Source organism: Schistocerca gregaria, unplaced genomic scaffold (assembly GCF_023897955.1).
Source record: "Schistocerca gregaria isolate iqSchGreg1 unplaced genomic scaffold, iqSchGreg1.2 ptg000336l, whole genome shotgun sequence".
Classification (NCBI taxonomy): domain Eukaryota; kingdom Metazoa; phylum Arthropoda; class Insecta; order Orthoptera; family Acrididae; genus Schistocerca; species Schistocerca gregaria.
This window is the reverse complement of record NW_026061801.1, coordinates 3,461,168-3,480,671: the sequence shown is the minus strand read 5'-3', so window position 1 is coordinate 3,480,671 and position 19,504 is coordinate 3,461,168.

Genomic DNA, 19,504 nt, shown 5'->3' with positions numbered 1-19,504 from the left:
AAGGAGGACTAGCAGCCGAGTTGCACGGGAGAATGTGAAAAGTGTTCATATGTAGTAAAAACCTGAGAAATCCGTCCGTTTTCGTCATTTGTTATCGAATCTACTTAAAGCTAGATCGTCACATTGGCCGTTCTTCTCTCTGAAACGGTTGTACTTATCGTCTACAAAGCTATGTCGCGTGCTGCGATATGCGGAGACATTAAAAGCACCATAGTAGAACACAGATGAAGCTTCTAAGTTGATGTAATAGCCAGTAAGAAGTAGTACAATTAAAGTTTTAGGTATCGGTTATTGACTTTTTACCCTTGTTTGGTGCCTTGGACACGAACTAGGAACTTAAGATTTCGCATGAAGGAGGACTAGCAGCCGAGTTGCACGGGAGAATGTGAAAAGTGTTCATATGTAGTAAAAACCTGAGAACTCCGTCCGTTTTCGTCATTTGTTATCGAATCGACTTAAAGCCAGATCGTCACATTGGCCGCTCTTCTCTCTGAAACGGTTGTACTTATCGTCTGCAAAGCTATGTCGCGTGCTGCGGTATGCGGAGACACTAAAATCACCATAGTAGAACAATGATGAAGCATCTAAGTTGATGTAATAGCCAGTAAGAAGTAGTCCAATTCAAGTTTTAGGTATCGATTATTGACTTTTTTGCTGGCTTTGGTGACTTGGACATGAGCTAGGACGTTAAGATTCTGCATGAAAGGAGGACTAGCAGCCGAGTTGCCCAGGAGAATGTGAAAAGTGTTCATATGTAAAAAAATACCGGAGAAATCCGTCCGTTTTCGTCATTTGTTATCGAATCGACTTAAAGCCAGATCGTCACATTGGTCGCTCTTCTCTCGGAAACGGTTGTACTTATCGTCAACAAAGATATGTCGCGTGCTGCGGTATGCGGAGACACTAAAATCACCGTAGTAGAACACAGATGAAGCTTCTAAGTTGTTGTAATAGCCAGTAAGAAGTAGTACAATTCAAGTTTTAGGTATCGATTATTGACTTTTTAGCTAGCTTTGGTGCCTTGGACATGAGCTAGGACCTTAAGATTCTGCATGAAAGGAGGACTAGCAGCCGAGTTGCACGGGAGAATGTGAAAAGTGTTCATATGTAGTAAAAACCAGAGAAATCCGTCCGTTTTCGTCATTTGTTATCGAATCGACTTAAAGCCAGATCGTCACATTGGCCGCTCTTCTCTCTGAAACACTTGTACTTATCGTCTGCAAAGGTATGTCGCGTGCTGCGGTATGCTGAGACACTAAAAGCACCATAGTAGAACACAGATGAAGCTTCTAAGTTGATGTAATAGCCAGTAAGAAGTAGTCCAATTCATATTTAGGTATCGATTATTGACCTTTTAGCTGGCTTTGGTGCCTTCGACATTAGCTAGGACCTTAAGATTCTGCATGAAAGGAGGACTAGTAGCCGAGTTGCAGGGGAAAATGTGAAAAGTGTTCATATGTAGTTAAAACTTCAGAAATCCGTCCGTTTTCGTCATTTGTTATAGAATCGATTTAAAGCCAGATCGTCACATTGGCCGCTCTGCTCTCGGAAACGGTTGTACTTATCGTCTGCAAAGCTATGTCGCGTGTTGCCGTAGGCGGAAACAGGAAAAGCACCATAGTAGAACACAGATCAAGCTTCAAAGTTGATGTAATAGCCAGTAAGAAGTAGTACAATTAAAGTTTTAGGTATCGGTTAATGACATTTACCGTTCTTTGGTGCCTTGGACGCGAGCTAGGAAATTAAGATTTTGCATGAAGGAGGACTATCAGCCGAGTTGCACGAGAGAATGTGAAAAGTGTTCATATGTAGTAAAAACCTGAGAAATCCGTCCGTTTTCGTCATTTGTTATCGAATCGACTTAAAGCCAGATCGTCACATTGGCCGCTCTTCTCTCTGAAACGGTTGTACTTATCGTCTGTAAAACTATGTCGCGTGCTGCGGTATGCGGAGAAACTAAAAGCACCGTAGTAGAACACAGATGAAGCTTCTAAGTTGATGTAATAGCCAGGACGAAGTAGTACAATTCAAGTTTTTGGTATCGATTATTGACTTTTTAGCTGGCTTTGGTGCCTTGGACATGTGCTAGGACCTTAACATTCTGCATGAAAGGATTACTACCAGCCGAGTTGCACGGGAGAATGTGAAAAGTGTTCATATGTAGTAAAAACCTTAGAAATCCGTCCGTTTTCGTCATTTGTTATCGAATCGACTTAAAGCCAGATCGTCACATTGGCCGCTCTTCTCTCTGAAACGGTTGTACTTATCGTCTGCAAAGCTATGTCGCGTGCTGCGGTATGCGGAGACACTAAAAGCACCATAGTAGAACACAGATGAAGCTTCTAAGTTGATGTAATAGCCAGTAAGAAGTAGTATGATTCAAGTTTTTGGTATCCATTATTGACTTTTTAGCTGGCTTTGGTACCTTGGACATGAGCTAAGACCTTAAGATTCTGCATGAAAGGAGGACTAGCAGCCGAGTTGCACGGGAGAATGTGAAAAGTGTTCATATGTAGTAAAAACCTGAGAAATCCGTACGTTTTCGTCATTTGTTATCGAATCGAGTTAAAGCCAGATCGTCACATTGGCCGCTCTTCTCTCTGAAAAAGTTGTACTTATCGTCTGCAAAGCTATGTCGCGTGCTGCGGTATGCGGACACACTAAAAGCACCATAGTAGAAAACAGATGAAGCCTCTAAGTTGATGTAATAGCCAGTAAGAAGTAGTACAATTCAAGTTTTAGGTATCGATTATTGACTTTTTAGCTAGCTTTGATGCCTTGGACATGAGCTAGGACCTTAAGATTCTGCATGAAAGGAGGACTAGCAGCCGAGTTGCAGGGGAGAATGTAAAAAGTGTTCATATGAAGTAAAAACCTGAGAAATCCGTCCGTTTGCGTCATTTGTTATCGAATCGACTTAAAGCCAGATCGTCACATTGGCCGCTCTGCTCTCGGAAACGGTTGTACTTATCGTCTGCAAAGCTATTTCGCGTGTTGCCGTAGGCGGAAACAGGAAAAGCACCATAGTAGAACACAGATGAAGCTTCTAAGTTGATGTAATAGCGAGTAAGAAGTAGTCCAATTCAAATTTTAGGTATCGATTATTGACTTTTTAGCTGGCTTTGGTGCCTTGGACATGAGCTAGGACCTTAAGATTCTGCATGAAAGGAGGACTAGCAGCCGAGTAGCACGGGAAAATGTGAAAAGTGTTCATATGTTGTAAAAACCTGGGAAATTCGTCCGTTTTCGTCATTTGTTATCGAATCGACTTAAAGAGACATCGTCTTATTGGCCGCTCTTCTCTCTGAAACGCTTGTACTTATCGTCTGCAAAGCTATGTCGCATGCTGCGGTATGCTGAGACACTACAGGCAGCATAGTAGAACACAGATGAAGCTTCTAAGTTGACGTAATAGCCAGTAAGAATTAGTACAATTCAAGTTTTAGGTATCGATTATTGACTTTTTAGCTAGATTTGGTGCCTTGGACATGAGCTAGGACCTTAAGATTCTGCATGAAACGAGGACTAGCAGCCGAGTAGCACGGGAGAATGTGAAAAGTGATCATATGTAGTAAAAACCTGAGAAATTCGTCCGTTTTCTTCATTTGTTATCGAATCGACTTAAAGCCTGATCGTCACATTGGCCGCTCTTCTCTCTGAAACGCTTGTACTTATCGTCTGCAAAGCTATGTCGCATGCTGCGGTATGCTGAGACACTACAAGCAGCATAGTAAAACACAGATGAAGCTTCTAAGTTGATGTAATAGCCAGTTAGAAGTAGTACAATTCAAGTTTTAGGTATCGACTATTGACTTTTTACCTGGCTTTGGTGCCTTGGACATGAGATAGGACCTTAAGATTCTGCATGAAACGAGGACTAGCAGCCGAGTTGCAGGGGAGAATGTAAAAAGTGTTCATATGAAGTAAAAACCTGAGTAATCCGTCCGTTTTCGTCATTTGTTATCGAATCGACTTAAAGCCAGATCGTCACATTGGCCGCTCTGCTCTCGGAAACGGTTGCACTTATCGTCTGCAAAGCAATGTCGCGTTTTGCCGTAGGCGGAAACAGAAAAGCACCATAGTAGAACACAGATGAAGCTTCTAAGTTGATGTAATAGCCAGTAAGAAGTAGACCAATTCAAGATTTAGGTATCGATTATTGACTTTTTAGCTGGCTTTGGTGCATTGGACATGAGCTAGGACTTTAAGATTCTGCATAAAAGCAGGACTAGCAGCCCAGTTGCACGGGAGAATGTGAAAAGTGTTCATATGTATTAAAAACCTGAGACATCCGTCCATTTTCGTCATTTGTGATCGAATCGACTTAAAGCCAGATCGTCACATTGGCCGCTCTTCTCTCTGAAACGGCTGTACTTATCGTCTGCAAACCTATGTCGCGTGCTGCGGTATGCGGAGACACTAAAAGCACCATAGTAGAACACAGATGGAGCTTCTAAGTTGATGTAATAGCCAGTAAGAAGTAGTACAATTCAAGTTTTAGGTATCGATTATTGACTTTTTAGCTGGCTTTGGTGCCTTGGACATGAGCTAGTACCTTAAAATTCTGCATGAAAGGAGGACTAGCATCCGAGTTGCACGGGAGAATGTGAAAAGTGTTCATATGTAGTAAAAACGTTAGAAATCCATCTGTTTTCGTCATTTGTTATCGAATCGACTTAAAGCCAGATCGTCACTTTGGCCGCTCTTCTCTCTGAAACGGTTGTACTTATCGTCTGCAAAGCTATGTCGCGTGCTGCGGTATGTGGAGACACTAAAATTACCATAGTAGAACACAGATGAAGCATCTAAGTTGATGTAATAGCCAGTAAAAAGTAATCCAATACAAGTTTTAGGTATCGATTATTGACTTTTTAGCTGGCTTTGGTGCCTTCGACATGAGCTAGGACCTTAAGATTCTGCATGAAAGGAGGACTAGCAGCCGAGTTGCAGGGGAAAATGTGAAATGTGTTCATATGTAGTTAAAACCTGAGAAATCCGTCCGTTTTCGTCATTTGTTATCCAATCGATTTAATGCCAGATCGTCACATTGGCCGCTCTGCTCTCGGAAACGGTTGTACTTATAGTCTGCAAAGCTATGTCGCGTGTTGCCGTAGGCGGAAATAGGAAAATCACCATAGTAGAACACAGATGAAGCTTCTAAGTTGATGTAATAGCCAGTAAGAAGTAGTACAATTAAAGTTTTAGGTATCGGTTAATGACATTTACCCTTCTTTGGTGCCTTGGATACGAGCTAGGAAATTAAGATTTTGCATGAAGGAGGACTATCAGCAGAGTTGCACGGGAGAATGTGAAAAGTGTTCATATGTAGTAAAAACCTGAGAAATCCGTCCGTTTTCGTCATTTGTTATCGAATCGACTTAAAGCCAGATCGTCACATTGGCCGCTCTTCTCTCTGAAACGGTTGTACTTATCGTCTGTAAAACTATGTCGCGTGCTGCGGTATGCGGAGTAACTAAAAGCACCGTAGTAGAACACAGATGAAGCTTCAAAGTTGATGTAATAGCCAGGATGAAGTAGTTCAATTCAAGTTTTAGGTATCGATTATTGACTTTTTAGCTGGCTTTGGTGCCTTGGACACGAGCTAGGACCTTAACATTCTGCATGAAAGGATTACTACCAGCCGAGTTGCACGGGAGAATGTGAAAAGTGTTCATATGTAGTAAAAACCTTAGAAATCCGTCCGTTTTCGTCATTTGTTATCAAATCGACTTAAAGCCAGATCGTCACATTGGCCGCTCTTCTCTCTGAAACGGTTACACTTATAGTCTGCAAAGCTATGTCGCGTGCTGCGGTATGCGGAGACACTAAAAGCACCATAGTAGAACACAGATGAAGCTTCTAAGTTGATGTAATAGCCAGTAAGAAGTAGTAGAATTCAAGTTTTAGGTATCCATTATTGACTTTTTAGCTGGTTTTGGTACCTTGGACATGAGCTAAGACCTTAATATTCTGCATGAAAGGAGGACTAGCAGCCGAGTTGCACGGGAGAATGTGAAAAGTGTTCATATGTAGTAAAAACCTGAGAAATCCGTACGTTTTCGTCATTTGTTATCGAATCGAGTTAAAGCCAGATCGTCACATTGGCCGCTCTTCTCTCTGAAAAAGTTGTACTTATCGTCTGCAAAGCTATGTCGCGTGCTGCGGTATGCGGACACACTAAAAGCACCATAGTAGAAAACAGATGAAGCTTCTAAGTTGATGTAATAGCCAGTCAGAAGTAGTACAATTAAAGTTTTAGGTATCGGTTAATGACATTTACCCTTCTTTGGTGCCTTGGACACGAGCTAGGAAATTAAGATTTTGCATGAAGGAGGACTATCAGCCGAGTTGCACGGGAGAATGTGAAAAGTGTTCATATGTAGTAAAAACCTGAGAAATCCGTCCGTTTTCGTCATTTGTTATCGAATCGACTTAAAGCCAGATCGTCACATTGGCCGCTCTTCTCTCTGAAACGGTTGTACTTATCGTCTGTGAAACTATGTCGCGTGCTGCGGTATGCGGAGAAACTAAATGCACCGTAGTAGAACACAGATGAAGCTTCTAAGTTGATGTAATAGCCAGGACGAAGTAGTATGATTCAAGTTTTAGGTATCCATTATTGACTTTTTAGCTGGCTTTGGTACCTTGGACATGAGCTAAGACCTTAAGATTCTGCATGAAAGGAGGACTAGCAGCCGAGTTGCACGGGAGAATGTGAAAAGTGTTCATATGTAGTAAAAACCTGAGAAATCCGTACGTTTTCGTCATTTGTTATCGAATCGAGTTAAAGCCAGATCGTCACATTGGCCGCTCTTCTCTCTGAAAAAGTTGTACTTATCGTCTGCAAAGCTATGTCGCGTGCTGCGGTATGCGGACACACTAAAAGCACCATTGTAGAAAACAGATGAAGCTTCTAAGTTGATGTAATAGCCAGTAAGAAGTAGTACAATTCAAGTTTTAGGTATCGATTATTGACTTTTTAGCTAGCTTTGATGCTTTGGACATGAGCTAGGACCTTAAGATTCTGCATGAAAGGAGGACTAGAAGCTGAGTAGCACGGGAGAATGTGAAAAGTGTTCATATGTAGTAAAAACCGAGAAATTCGTCCGTTTTCGTCATTTGTTATCGAATCGTCTTAAAGCCAGATCGTCACATTGGCCGCTCTTCTCTCTGAAACGCTTGTACTTATCGTCTGCAAAGCTATGTCGCATGCTGCGGTATGCTGAGACACTACAAGCAGCATAGTAGAACACAGATGAGGCTTCTAAGTTGATGTAATAGCCAGTAAGAAGTAGTACAATTCAAGTTTTAGGTATCGATTATTGACTTTTTAGCTGGCTTTGGTGCCTTGGACAAAAGCTAGGACCTTAACATTCTGTATGAAAGGAATACTAGCAGCCGATTTGCATGGGAGAATGTGAAAAGTGTTAATATGTAGTAAAAACCCGAGAAATCCGTCCGTTTTCGTCATTTGTTATCGAATCGACTTAAAGCCAGATCGTCAAATTAGCCGCTCTTCTCTCTGAAACGGTTGTACTTATCGATTGCAAAGCTATGTCGCGTGCTGCGGTATGCGGAGACACTAAAAGCACCATAGTAGAACACAGATGAAGCTTCTAAGTTGATGTAATAGCCAGTACGAAGTAGTACAATTCAAGTTTTAGTTATCGATTATTGACTTTTTAGCTAGCTTTGGTGCCTTGGACATGAGCTAGGACCTTATGATTCTGCATGAAAGGAGGACTAGCAGCCGAGTTGCACGGGAGAATGTGAAAAGTGTTCATATGTAGTAAAAACCTGAGAAATCCGTCCGTTTTCGTCATTTGTTATCGAATCTACTTAAAGCTAGATCGTCACATTGGCCGTTCTTCTGTCTGAAACGGTTGTACTTATCGTCTACAAAGCTATGTCGCGTGCTGCGATATGCGGAGACATTAAAAGCACCATAGTAGAACACAGATGAAGCTTCTAAGTTGATGTAATAGCCAGTAAGAAGTAGTACAATTAAAGTTTTAGGTATCGGTTATTGACTTTTTACCCTTCTTTGGTGCCTTGGACACGAACTAGGAACTTAAGATTTCGCATGAAAGAGGACTAGCAGCCGAGTTGCACGGGAGAATGTGAAAAGTGTTCATATGTAGTAAAAACCTGAGAACTCCGTCCGTTTTCGTCATTTGTTATCGAATCGACTTAAAGCCAGATCGTCACATTGGCCGCTCTTCTCTCTGAAACGGTTGTACTTATCGTCTGCAAAGCTATGTCGCGTGCTGCGGTATGCGGAGACACTAAAATCACCATAGTAGAACAATGATGAAGCATGTAAGTTGATGTAATAGCCAGTAAGAAGTAGTCCAATTCAAGTTTTAGGTATCGATTATTGACTTTTTAGCTGGCTTTGGTGCCTTGGACATGAGCTAGGACGTTAAGATTCTGCATGAAAGGAGGACTAGCAGCCGAGTTGCCCAGGAGAATGTGAAAAGTGTTCATATGTAAAAAAATACCGGAGAAATCCGTCCGTTTTCGTCATTTGTTATCGAATCGACTTAAAGCCAGATCGTCACATTGGTCGCTCTTCTCTCTGACACGGTTGTACTTATCGTCAACAAAGATATGTCGCGTGCTGCGGTATGCGGAGACACTAAAATCACCGTAGTAGGATACAGATGAAGCTTCTAAGTTGTTGTAATAGCCAGTAAGAAGTAGTACAATTCAAGTTTTAGGTATCGATTATTGACTTTTTAGCTAGCTTTGGTGCCTTGGACATGAGCTAGGACCTTAAGATTCTGCATGAAAGGAGGACTAGCAGCCGAGTTGCACGGGAGAATGTGAAAAGTGTTCATATGTAGTAAAAACCTGAGAAATCCGTCCGTTTTCGTCATTTGTTATCGAATCGAGTTAAAGCCAGATCGTCACATTGGCCGCTCTTCTCTCTGAAAAAGTTGTACTTATCGTCTGCAAAGCTATGTCGCGTGCTGCGGTATGCGGACACACTAAGAGCACCATAGTAGAAAACAGATGAAGCTTCTAAGTTGATGTAATAGCCAGTAAGAAGTAGTACAATTCAAGTTTTAGGTATCGATTATTGACTTTTTAGCTAGCTTTGATGCTTTGGACATGAGCTAGGACCTTAAGATTCTGCATGAAAGGAGGACTAGAAGCTGAGTAGCACGGGAGAATGTGAAAAGTGTTCATATGTAGTAAAAACCGAGAAATTCGTCCGTTTTCGTCATTTGTTATCGAATCGTCTTAAAGCCAGATCGTCACATTGGCCGCTCTTCTCTCTGAAACGCTTGTACTTATCGTCTGCAAAGCTATGTCGCATGCTGCGGTATGCTGAGACACTACAAGCAGCATAGTAGAACACAGATGAGGCTTCTAAGTTGATGTAATAGCCAGTAAGAAGTAGTACAATTCAAGTTTTAGGTATCGATTATTGACTTTTTAGCTGGCTTTGGTGCCTTGGACAAAAGCTAGGACCTTAACATTCTGTATGAAAGGAATACTAGCAGCCGATTTGCATGGGTGAATGTGAAAAGTGTTAATATGTAGTAAAAACCCGAGAAATCCGTCCGTTTTCGTCATTTGTTATCGAATCGACTTAAAGCCAGATCGTCAAATTAGCCGCTCTTCTCTCTGAAACGGTTGTACTTATCGATTCCAAAGCTATGTCGCGTGCTGCGGTATGCGGAGACACTAAAAGCACCATAGTAGAACACAGATGAAGCTTCTAAGTTGATGTAATAGCCAGTAAGAAGTAGTACAATTCAAGTTTTAGGTATCGATTATTGACTTTTTAGCTAGCTTTGATGCTTTGGACATGAGCTAGGACCTTAAGATTCTGCATGAAAGGAGGACTAGAAGCTGAGTAGCACGGGAGAATGTGAAAAGTGTTCATATGTAGTAAAAACCGAGAAATTCGTCCGTTTTCGTCATTTGTTATCGAATCGTCTTAAAGCCAGATCGTCACATTGGCCGCTCTTCTCTCTGAAACGCTTGTACTTATCGTCTGCAAAGCTATGTCGCATGCTGCGGTATGCTGAGACACTACAAGCAGCATAGTAGAACACAGATGAGGCTTCTAAGTTGATGTAATAGCCAGTAAGAAGTAGTACAATTCAAGTTTTAGGTATCGATTATTGACTTTTTAGCTGGCTTTGGTGCCTTGGACAAAAGCTAGGACCTTAACATTCTGTATTAAAGGAATACTAGCAGCCGATTTGCATGGGAGAATGTGAAAAGTGTTAATATGTAGTAAAAACCCGAGAAATCCGTCCGTTTTCGTCATTTGTTATCGAATCGACTTAAAGCCAGATCGTCAAATTAGCCGCTCTTCTCTCTGAAACGGTTGTACTTATCGATTGCAAAGCTATGTCGCGTGCTGCGGTATGCGGAGACACTAAAAGCACCATAGTAGAACACAGATGAAGCTTCTAAGTTGATGTAATAGCCAGTACGAAGTAGTACAATTCAAGTTTTAGTTATCGATTATTGACTTTTTAGCTAGCTTTGGTGCCTTGGACATGAGCTAGGACCTTATGATTCTGCATGAAAGGAGGACTAGCAGCCGAGTTGCACGGGAGAATGTGAAAAGTGTTCATATGTAGTAAAAACCTGAGAAATCCGTCCGTTTTCGTCATTTGTTATCGAATCTACTTAAAGCTAGATCGTCACATTGGCCGTTCTTCTCTCTGAAACGGTTGTACTTATCGTCTACAAAGCTATGTCGCGTGCTGCGATATGCGGAGACATTAAAAGCACCATAGTAGAACACAGATGAAGCTTCTAAGTTGATGTAATAGCCAGTAAGAAGTAGTACAATTAAAGTTTTAGGTATCGGTTATTGACTTTTTACCCTTCTTTGGTGCCTTGGACACGAACTAGGAACTTAAGATTTCGCATGAAGGAGGACTAGCAGCCGAGTTGCACGGGAGAATGTGAAAAGTGTTCATATGTAGTAAAAACCTGAGAACTCCGTCCGTTTTCGTCATTTGTTATCGAATCGACTTAAAGCCAGATCGTCACATTGGCCGCTCTTCTCTCTGAAACGGTTGTACTTATCGTCTGCAAAGCTATGTCGCGTGCTGCGGTATGCGGAGACACTAAAATCACCATAGTAGAACAATGATGAAGCATCTAAGTTGATGTAATAGCCAGTAAGAAGTAGTCCAATTCAAGTTTTAGGTATCGATTATTGACTTTTTTGCTGGCTTTGGTGACTTGGACATGAGCTAGGACGTTAAGATTCTGCATTAAAGGAGGACTAGCAGCCGAGTTGCCCAGGAGAATGTGAAAAGTGTTCATATGTAAAAAAATACCGGAGAAATCCGTCCGTTTTCGTCATTTGTTATCGAATCGACTTAAAGCCAGATCGTCACATTGGTCGCTCTTCTCTCGGAAACGGTTGTACTTATCGTCAACAAAGATATGTCGCGTGCTGCGGTATGCGGAGACACTAAAATCACCGTAGTAGAACACAGATGAAGCTTCTAAGTTGTTGTAATAGCCAGTAAGAAGTAGTACAATTCAAGTTTTAGGTATCGATTATTGACTTTTTAGCTAGCTTTGGTGCCTTGGACATGAGCTAGGACCTTAAGATTCTGCATGAAAGGAGGACTAGCAGCCGAGTTGCACGGGAGAATGTGAAAAGTGTTCATATGTAGTAAAAACCAGAGAAATCCGTCCGTTTTCGTCATTTGTTATCGAATCGACTTAAAGCCAGATCGTCACATTGGCCGCTCTTCTCTCTGAAACACTTGTACTTATCGTCTGCAAAGGTATGTCGCGTGCTGCGGTATGCTGAGACACTAAAAGCACCATAGTAGAACACAGATGAAGCTTCTAAGTTGATGTAATAGCCAGTAAGAAGTAGTCCAATTCAAATTTAGGTATCGATTATTGACCTTTTAGCTGGCTTTGGTGCCTTCGACATGAGCTAGGACCTTAAGATTCTGCATGAAAGGAGGACTAGTAGCCGAGTTGCAGGGGAAAATGTGAAAAGTGTTCATATGTAGTTAAAACTTCAGAAATCCGTCCGTTTTCGTCATTTGTTATCGAATCGATTTAAAGCCAGATCGTCACATTGGCCTCTCTGCTCTCGGAAACGGTTGTACTTATCGTCTGCAAAGCTATGTCGCGTGTTGCCGTAGGCGGAAACAGGAAAAGCACCATAGTAGAACACAGATCAAGCTTCAAAGTTGATGTAATAGCCAGTAAGAAGTAGTACAATTAAAGTTTTAGGTATCGGTTAATGACATTTACCGTTCTTTGGTGCCTTGGACGCGAGCTAGGAAATTAAGATTTTGCATGAAGGAGGACTATCAGCCGAGTTGCACGAGAGAATGTGAAAAGTGTTCATATGTAGTAAAAACCTGAGAAATCCGTCCGTTTTCGTCATTTGTTATCGAATCGACTTAAAGCCAGATCGTCACATTGGCCGCTCTTCTCTCTGAAACGGTTGTACTTATCGTCTGTAAAACTATGTCGCGTGCTGCGGTATGCGGAGAAACTAAAAGCACCGTAGTAGAACACAGATGAAGCTTCTAAGTTGATGTAATAGCCAGGACGAAGTAGTACAATTCAAGTTTTTGGTATCGATTATTGACTTTCTAGCTGGCTTTGGTGCCTTGGACATGTGCTAGGACCTTAACATTCTGCATGAAAGGATTACTACCAGCCGAGTTGCACGGGAGAATGTGAAAAGTGTTCATATGTAGTAAAAACCTTAGAAATCCGTCCGTTTTCGTCATTTGTTATCGAATCGACTTAAAGCCAGATCGTCACATTGGCCGCTCTTCTCTCTGAAACGGTTGTACTTATCGTCTGCAAAGCTATGTCGCGTGCTGCGGTATGCGGAGACACTAAAAGCACCATAGTAGAACACAGATGAAGCTTCTAAGTTGATGTAATAGCCAGTAAGAAGTAGTATGATTCAAGTTTTAGGTATCCATTATTGACTTTTTAGCTGGCTTTGGTACCTTGGACATTAGCTAAGACCTTAAGATTCTGCATGAAAGGAGGACTAGCAGCCGAGTTGCACGGGAGAATGTGAAAAGTGTTCATATGTAGTAAAAACCTGAGAAATCCGTACGTTTTCGTCATTTGTTATCGAATCGAGTTAAAGCCAGATCGTCACATTGGCCGCTCTTCTCTCTGAAAAAGTTGTACTTATCGTCTGCAAAGCTATGTCGCGTGCTGCGGTATGCGGACACACTAAAAGCACCATAGTAGAAAACAGATGAAGCCTCTAAGTTGATGTAATAGCCAGTAAGAAGTAGTACAATTCAAGTTTTAGGTATCGATTATTGACTTTTTAGCTAGCTTTGATGCCTTGGACATGAGCTAGGACCTTAAGATTCTGCATGAAAGGAGGACTAGCAGCCGAGTAGCCCGGGAGAATGTGAAAAGTGTTCATATGTAGTAAAAACCTGAGAAATTCGTCCGTTTTCGTCATTTGTTATCGAATCGACTTAAAGCCAGATCGTCACATTGGCCGCTCTTCTCTCTGAAACGCTTGTACTTATCGTCTGCAAAGCTATGTCGCATGCTGCGGTATGCTGAGACACTACAAGCAGCATAGTAGAACACAGATGAAGCTTCTAAGTTGATGTAATAGCCAGTAAGAAGTAGTACAATTCAAGTTTTAGATATCGATTATTGACTTTTTAGCTGGCTTTGGTGCCTTGGACAAAAGCTAGGACCTTAACATTCTGTATGAAAGGAATACTAGCAGCCGATTTGCAAGGGAGAATGTGAAAAGTGTTAATATGCAGTAAAAACCCGAGAAATCCGTCCGTTTTCGTCATTTGTTATCGAATCGACTTAAAGCCAGATCGTCAAATTAGCCGCTCTTCTCTCTGAAACGGTTGTACTTATCGATTGCAAAGCTATGTCGCGTGCTGCGGTATGCGGAGACGCTAAAAGCACCATAGTAGAACACAGATGAAGCTTCTAAGATGATGTAATAGCCAGTACGAAGTAGCACAATTCAAGTTTTAGTTATCGATTATTGACTTTTTAGCTAGCTTTGGTGCCTTGGACATGAGCTAGGACCTTATGATTCTGCATGAAAGGAGGACTAGCAGCCGAGTTGCACGGGAGAATGTGAAAAGTGTTCATATGTAGTAAAAACCTGAGAAATCCGTCCGTTTTCGTCATTTGTTATCGAATCTACTTAAAGCTAGATTGTCACATTGGCCGTTCTTCTCTCTGAAACGGTTGTACTTATCGTCTACAAAGCTATGTCGCGTGCTGCGATATGCGGAGACATTAAAAGCACCATAGTAGAACACAGATGAAGCTTCTAAGTTGATGTAATAGCCAGTAAGAAGTAGTACAATTAAAGTTTTAGGTATCGGTTATTGACTTTTTACCCTTCTTTGGTGCCTTGGACACGAACTAGGAACTTAAGATTTCGCATGAAGGAGGACTAGCAGCCGAGTTGCACGGGAGAATGTGAAAAGTGTTCATATGTAGTAAAAACCTGAGAACTCCGTCCGTTTTCGTCATTTGTTATCGAATCGACTTAAAGCCAGATCGTCACATTGGCCGCTCTTCTCTCTGAAACGGTTGTACTTATCGTCTGCAAAGCTATGTCGCGTGCTGCGGTATGCGGAGACACTAAAATCACCATAGTAGAACAATGATGAAGCATCTAAGTTGATGTAATAGCCAGTAAGAAGTAGTCCAATTCAAGTTTTAGGTATCGATTATTGACTTTTTAGCTGGCTTTGGTGACTTGGACATGAGCTAGGACGTTAAGATTCTGCATGAAAGGAGGACTAGCAGCCGAGTTGCCCAGGAGAATGTGAAAAGTGTTCATATGTAAAAAAATACCGGAGAAATCCGTCCGTTTTCGTCATTTGTTATCGAATCGACTTAAAGCCAGATCGTCACATTGGTCGCTCTTCTCTCTGACACGGTTGTACTTATCGTCAACAAAGATATGTCGCGTGCTGCGGTATGCGGAGACACTAAAATCACCGTTGTAGAACACAGATGAAGCTTCTAAGTTGTTGTAATAGCCAGTAAGAAGTAGTACAATTCAAGTTTTAGGTATCGATTATTGACTTTTTAGCTAGCTTTGGTGCCTTGGACATGAGCTAGGACCTTAAGATTCTGCATGAAAGGAGGACTAGCAGCCGAGTTGCACGGGAGAATGTGAAAAGTGTTCATATGTAGTAAAAACCAGAGAAATCCGTCCGTTTTCGTCATTTGTTATCGAATCGACTTAAAGCCAGATCGTCACATTGGCCGCTCTTCTCTCTGAAACACTTGTACTTATCGTCTGCAAAGGTATGTCGCGTGCTGCGGTATGCTGAGACACTAAAAGCACCATAGTAGAACACAGATGAAGCTTCTAAGTTGATGTAATAGCCAGTAAGAAGTAGTCCAATTCAAATTTAGGTATCGATTATTGACCTTTTAGCTGGCTTTGGTGCCTTCGACATGAGCTAGGACCTTAAGATTCTGCATGAAAGGAGGACTAGTAGCCGAGTTGCAGGGGAAAATGTGAAAAGTGTTCATATGTAGTTAAAACTTCAGAAATCCGTCCGTTTTCGTCATTTGTTATCGAATCGATTTAAAGCCAGATCGTCACATTGGCCGCTCTGCTCTCGGAAACGGTTGTACTTATCGTCTGCAAAGCTATGTCGCGTGTTGCCGTAGGCGGAAACAGGAAAAGCACCATAGTAGAACACAGATCAAGCTTCAAAGTTGATGTAATAGCCAGTAAGAAGTAGTACAATTAAAGTTTTAGGTATCGGTTAATGACATTTACCGTTCTTTGGTGCCTTGGACGCGAGCTAGGAAATTAAGATTTTGCATGAAGGAGGACTATCAGCCGAGTTGCACGAGAGAATGTGAAAAGTGTTCATATGTAGTAAAAACCTGAGAAATCCGTCCGTTTTCGTCATTTGTTATCGAATCGACTTAAAGCCAGATCGTCACATTGGCCGCTCTTCTCTCTGAAACGGTTGTACTTATCGTCTGTAAAACTATGTCGCGTGCTGCGGTATGCGGAGAAACTAAAAGCACCGTAGTAGAACACAGATGAAGCTTCTAAGTTGATGTAATAGCCAGGACGAAGTAGTACAATTCAAGTTTTTGGTATCGATTATTGACTTTTTAGCTGGCTTTGGTGCCTTGGACATGTGCTAGGACCTTAACATTCTGCATGAAAGGATTACTACCAGCCGAGTTGCACGGGAGAATGTGAAAAGTGTTCATATGTAGTAAAAACCTTAGAAATCCGTCCGTTTTCGTCATTTGTTATCGAATCGACTTAAAGCCAGATCGTCACATTGGCCGCTCTTCTCTCTGAAACGGTTGTACTTATCGTCTGCAAAGCTATGTCGCGTGCTGCGGTATGCGGAGACACTAAAAGCACCATAGTAGAACACAGATGAAGCTTCTAAGTTGATGTAATAGCCAGTAAGAAGTAGTATGATTCAAGTTTTAGGTATCCATTATTGACTTTTTAGCTGGCTTTGGTACCTTGGACATGAGCTAAGACCTTAAGATTCTGCATGAAAGGAGGACTAGCAGCCGAGTTGCACGGGAGAATGTGAAAAGTGTTCATATGTAGTAAAAACCTGAGAAATCCGTACGTTTTCGTCATTTGTTATCGAATCGAGTTAAAGCCAGATCGTCACATTGGCCGCTCTTCTCTCTGAAAAGGTTGTACTTATCGTCTGCAAAGCTATGTCGCGTGCTGCGGTATGCGGACACACTAAAAGCACCATAGTAGAAAACAGATGAAGCCTCTAAGTTGATGTAATAGCCAGTAAGAAGTAGTACAATTCAAGTTTTAGGTATCGATTATTGACTTTTTAGCTAGCTTTGATGCCTTGGACATGAGCTAGGACCTTAAGATTCTGCATGAAAGGAGGACTAGCAGCCGAGTAGCCCGGGAGAATGTGAAAAGTGTTCATATGTAGTAAAAACCTGAGAAATTCGTCCGTTTTCGTCATTTGTTATCGAATCGACTTAAAGCCAGATCGTCACATTGGCCGCTCTTCTCTCTGAAACGCTTGTACTTATCGTCTGCAAAGCTATGTCGCATGCTGCGGTATGCTGAGACACTACAAGCAGCATAGTAGAACACAGATGAAGCTTCTAAGTTGATGTAATAGCCAGTAAGAAGTAGTACAATTCAAGTTTTAGATATCGATTATTGACTTTTTAGCTGGCTTTGGTGCCTTGGACAAAAGCTAGGACCTTAACATTCTGTATGAAAGGAATACTAGCAGCCGATTTGCAAGGGAGAATGTGAAAAGTGTTAATATGTAGTAAAAACCCGAGAAATCCGTCCGTTTTCGTCATTTGTTATCGAATCGACTTAAAGCCAGATCGTCAAATTAGCCGCTCTTCTCTCTGAAACGGTTGTACTTATCGATTGCAAAGCTATGTCGCGTGCTGCGGTATGCGGAGACACTAAAAGCACCATAGTAGAACACAGATGAAGCTTCTAAGATGATGTAATAGCCAGTACGAAGTAGCACAATTCAAGTTTTAGTTATCGATTATTGACTTTTTAGCTAGCTTTGGTGCCTTGGACATGAGCTAGGACCTTATGATTCTGCATGAAAGGAGGACTAGCAGCCGAGTTGCACGGGAGAATGTGAAAAGTGTTCATATGTAGTAAAAACCTGAGAAATCCGTCCGTTTTCGTCATTTGTTATCGAATCTACTTAAAGCTAGATCGTCACATTGGCCGCTCTTCTCTCTGAAACGGTTGTACTTATCGTCTACAAAGCTATGTCGCGTGCTGCGATATGCGGAGACATTAAAAGCACCATAGTAGAACACAGATGAAGCTTCTAAGTTGATGTAATAGCCAGTAAGAAGTAGTACAATTAAAGTTTTAGGTATCGGTTATTGACTTTTTACCCTTCTTTGGTGCCTTGGACACGAACTAGGAACTTAAGATTTTGCATGAAGGAGGACTAGCAGCCGAGTTGCACGGGAGAATGTGAAAAGTGTTCATATGTAGTAAAAACCTGAGAACTCCGTCCGTTTTCGTCATTTGTTATCGAATCGACTTAAAGCCAGATCGTCACATTGGTCGCTCTTCTCTCTGACACGGTTGTACTTATCGTCAACAAAGATATGTCGCGTGCTGCGGTATGCGGAGACACTAAAATCACCATAGTAGAACACAGATGAAGCTTCTAAGTTGTTGTAATAGCCAGTAAGAAGTAGTACAATTCAAGTTTTAGGTATCGATTATTGACTTTTTAGCTAGCTTTGGTGCCTTGGACATGAGCTAGGACCTTAAGATTCTGCATGAAAGGAGGACTAGCAGCCGAGTTGCACGGGAGAATGTGAAATGTGTTCATATGCAGTAAAAACCTGAGACATCCGTCCGTTTTCGTCATTTGTTATCGAATCGACTTAAAGCCAGATCGTCACATTGGCCGCTCTTCTCTCTGAAACGGTTGTACTTATCATCTGCAAAGCTATGTCGCGTGCTGCGGTATGCGGAGACACTAAAAGCACCATAGTAGAACACAGATGAAGCTTCTAAGTTGATGTAATATCCAGTAAGAAGAAGTAAAAATCAAGTTTTAGGTATCGGTTATTGACTTTTTACACTTCTTTGGTGCCTTGGACACGAGCTAGGAACTTAAGATTTTGCATGAAGGAGGACTAGCAGCCGAGTTGCACGGGAGAATGTGAAAAGTGTTCATATGTAGTAAAAACCTGAGAAATCCGTCCGTTTTCGTCATTTGTTATCGAATCGACTTAAAGCCAGATCGTCACATTGGCCGCTCTTCTCTCTGAAACGGTTGTACATATCGTCTGCAAAGCTATGTCACGTGCTGCGGTATGCGGAGACACTAAAATCACCACAGTAGAACACAGATGAAGCTTCTAAGTTGATGCAATATCCAGTAAGAAGTAGTACAATTCGCGTTTTAGGTATCGATTATTGACTTTTTAGCTGGCTTTGGTGCCTTGGACATGAGCTAGGACCTTATGATTCTGCTTGAAAGGAGGACTAGCAGCTCAGTTGCACGGGAGTATGTGAAAAGTGTTCATATGTAGTAAAAACCTGAGAAATCCGTCCGTTTTCGTCATTTGTTATCGAATCGACTTAAAGCCAGATCGACACATTGGCCGCTTTTCTCTCTGAAACGGTTGTACTTATCGTCTGCAAAGCTATGTCGCGTGCTGCGGTATGCTGAGACACTAAAAGCACTATAGTAGAACACAGATCAAGCTTCTAAGTTGATGTATTGGCCAGTAAGAAGTAGGACAATACAAGTATTAGGTATTGAATATTGACCTTTTAGCTGTTTTTGTGCCTTGGACATGAGCTGGGAAATTAAGATTCTGCATGAAAGGAGGACTAGCAGCCGAGTTGCACGGGAGAATGTGAAAAGTGTTCATATGTAGTAAAAACCTGAGAAATCCGTCCGTTTTCGTCATTTGTTATCGAATCGACTTAAAGCCAGATCGTCAAATTAGCCGCTCTTCTCTCTGAAACGGTTGTACTTATCGATTG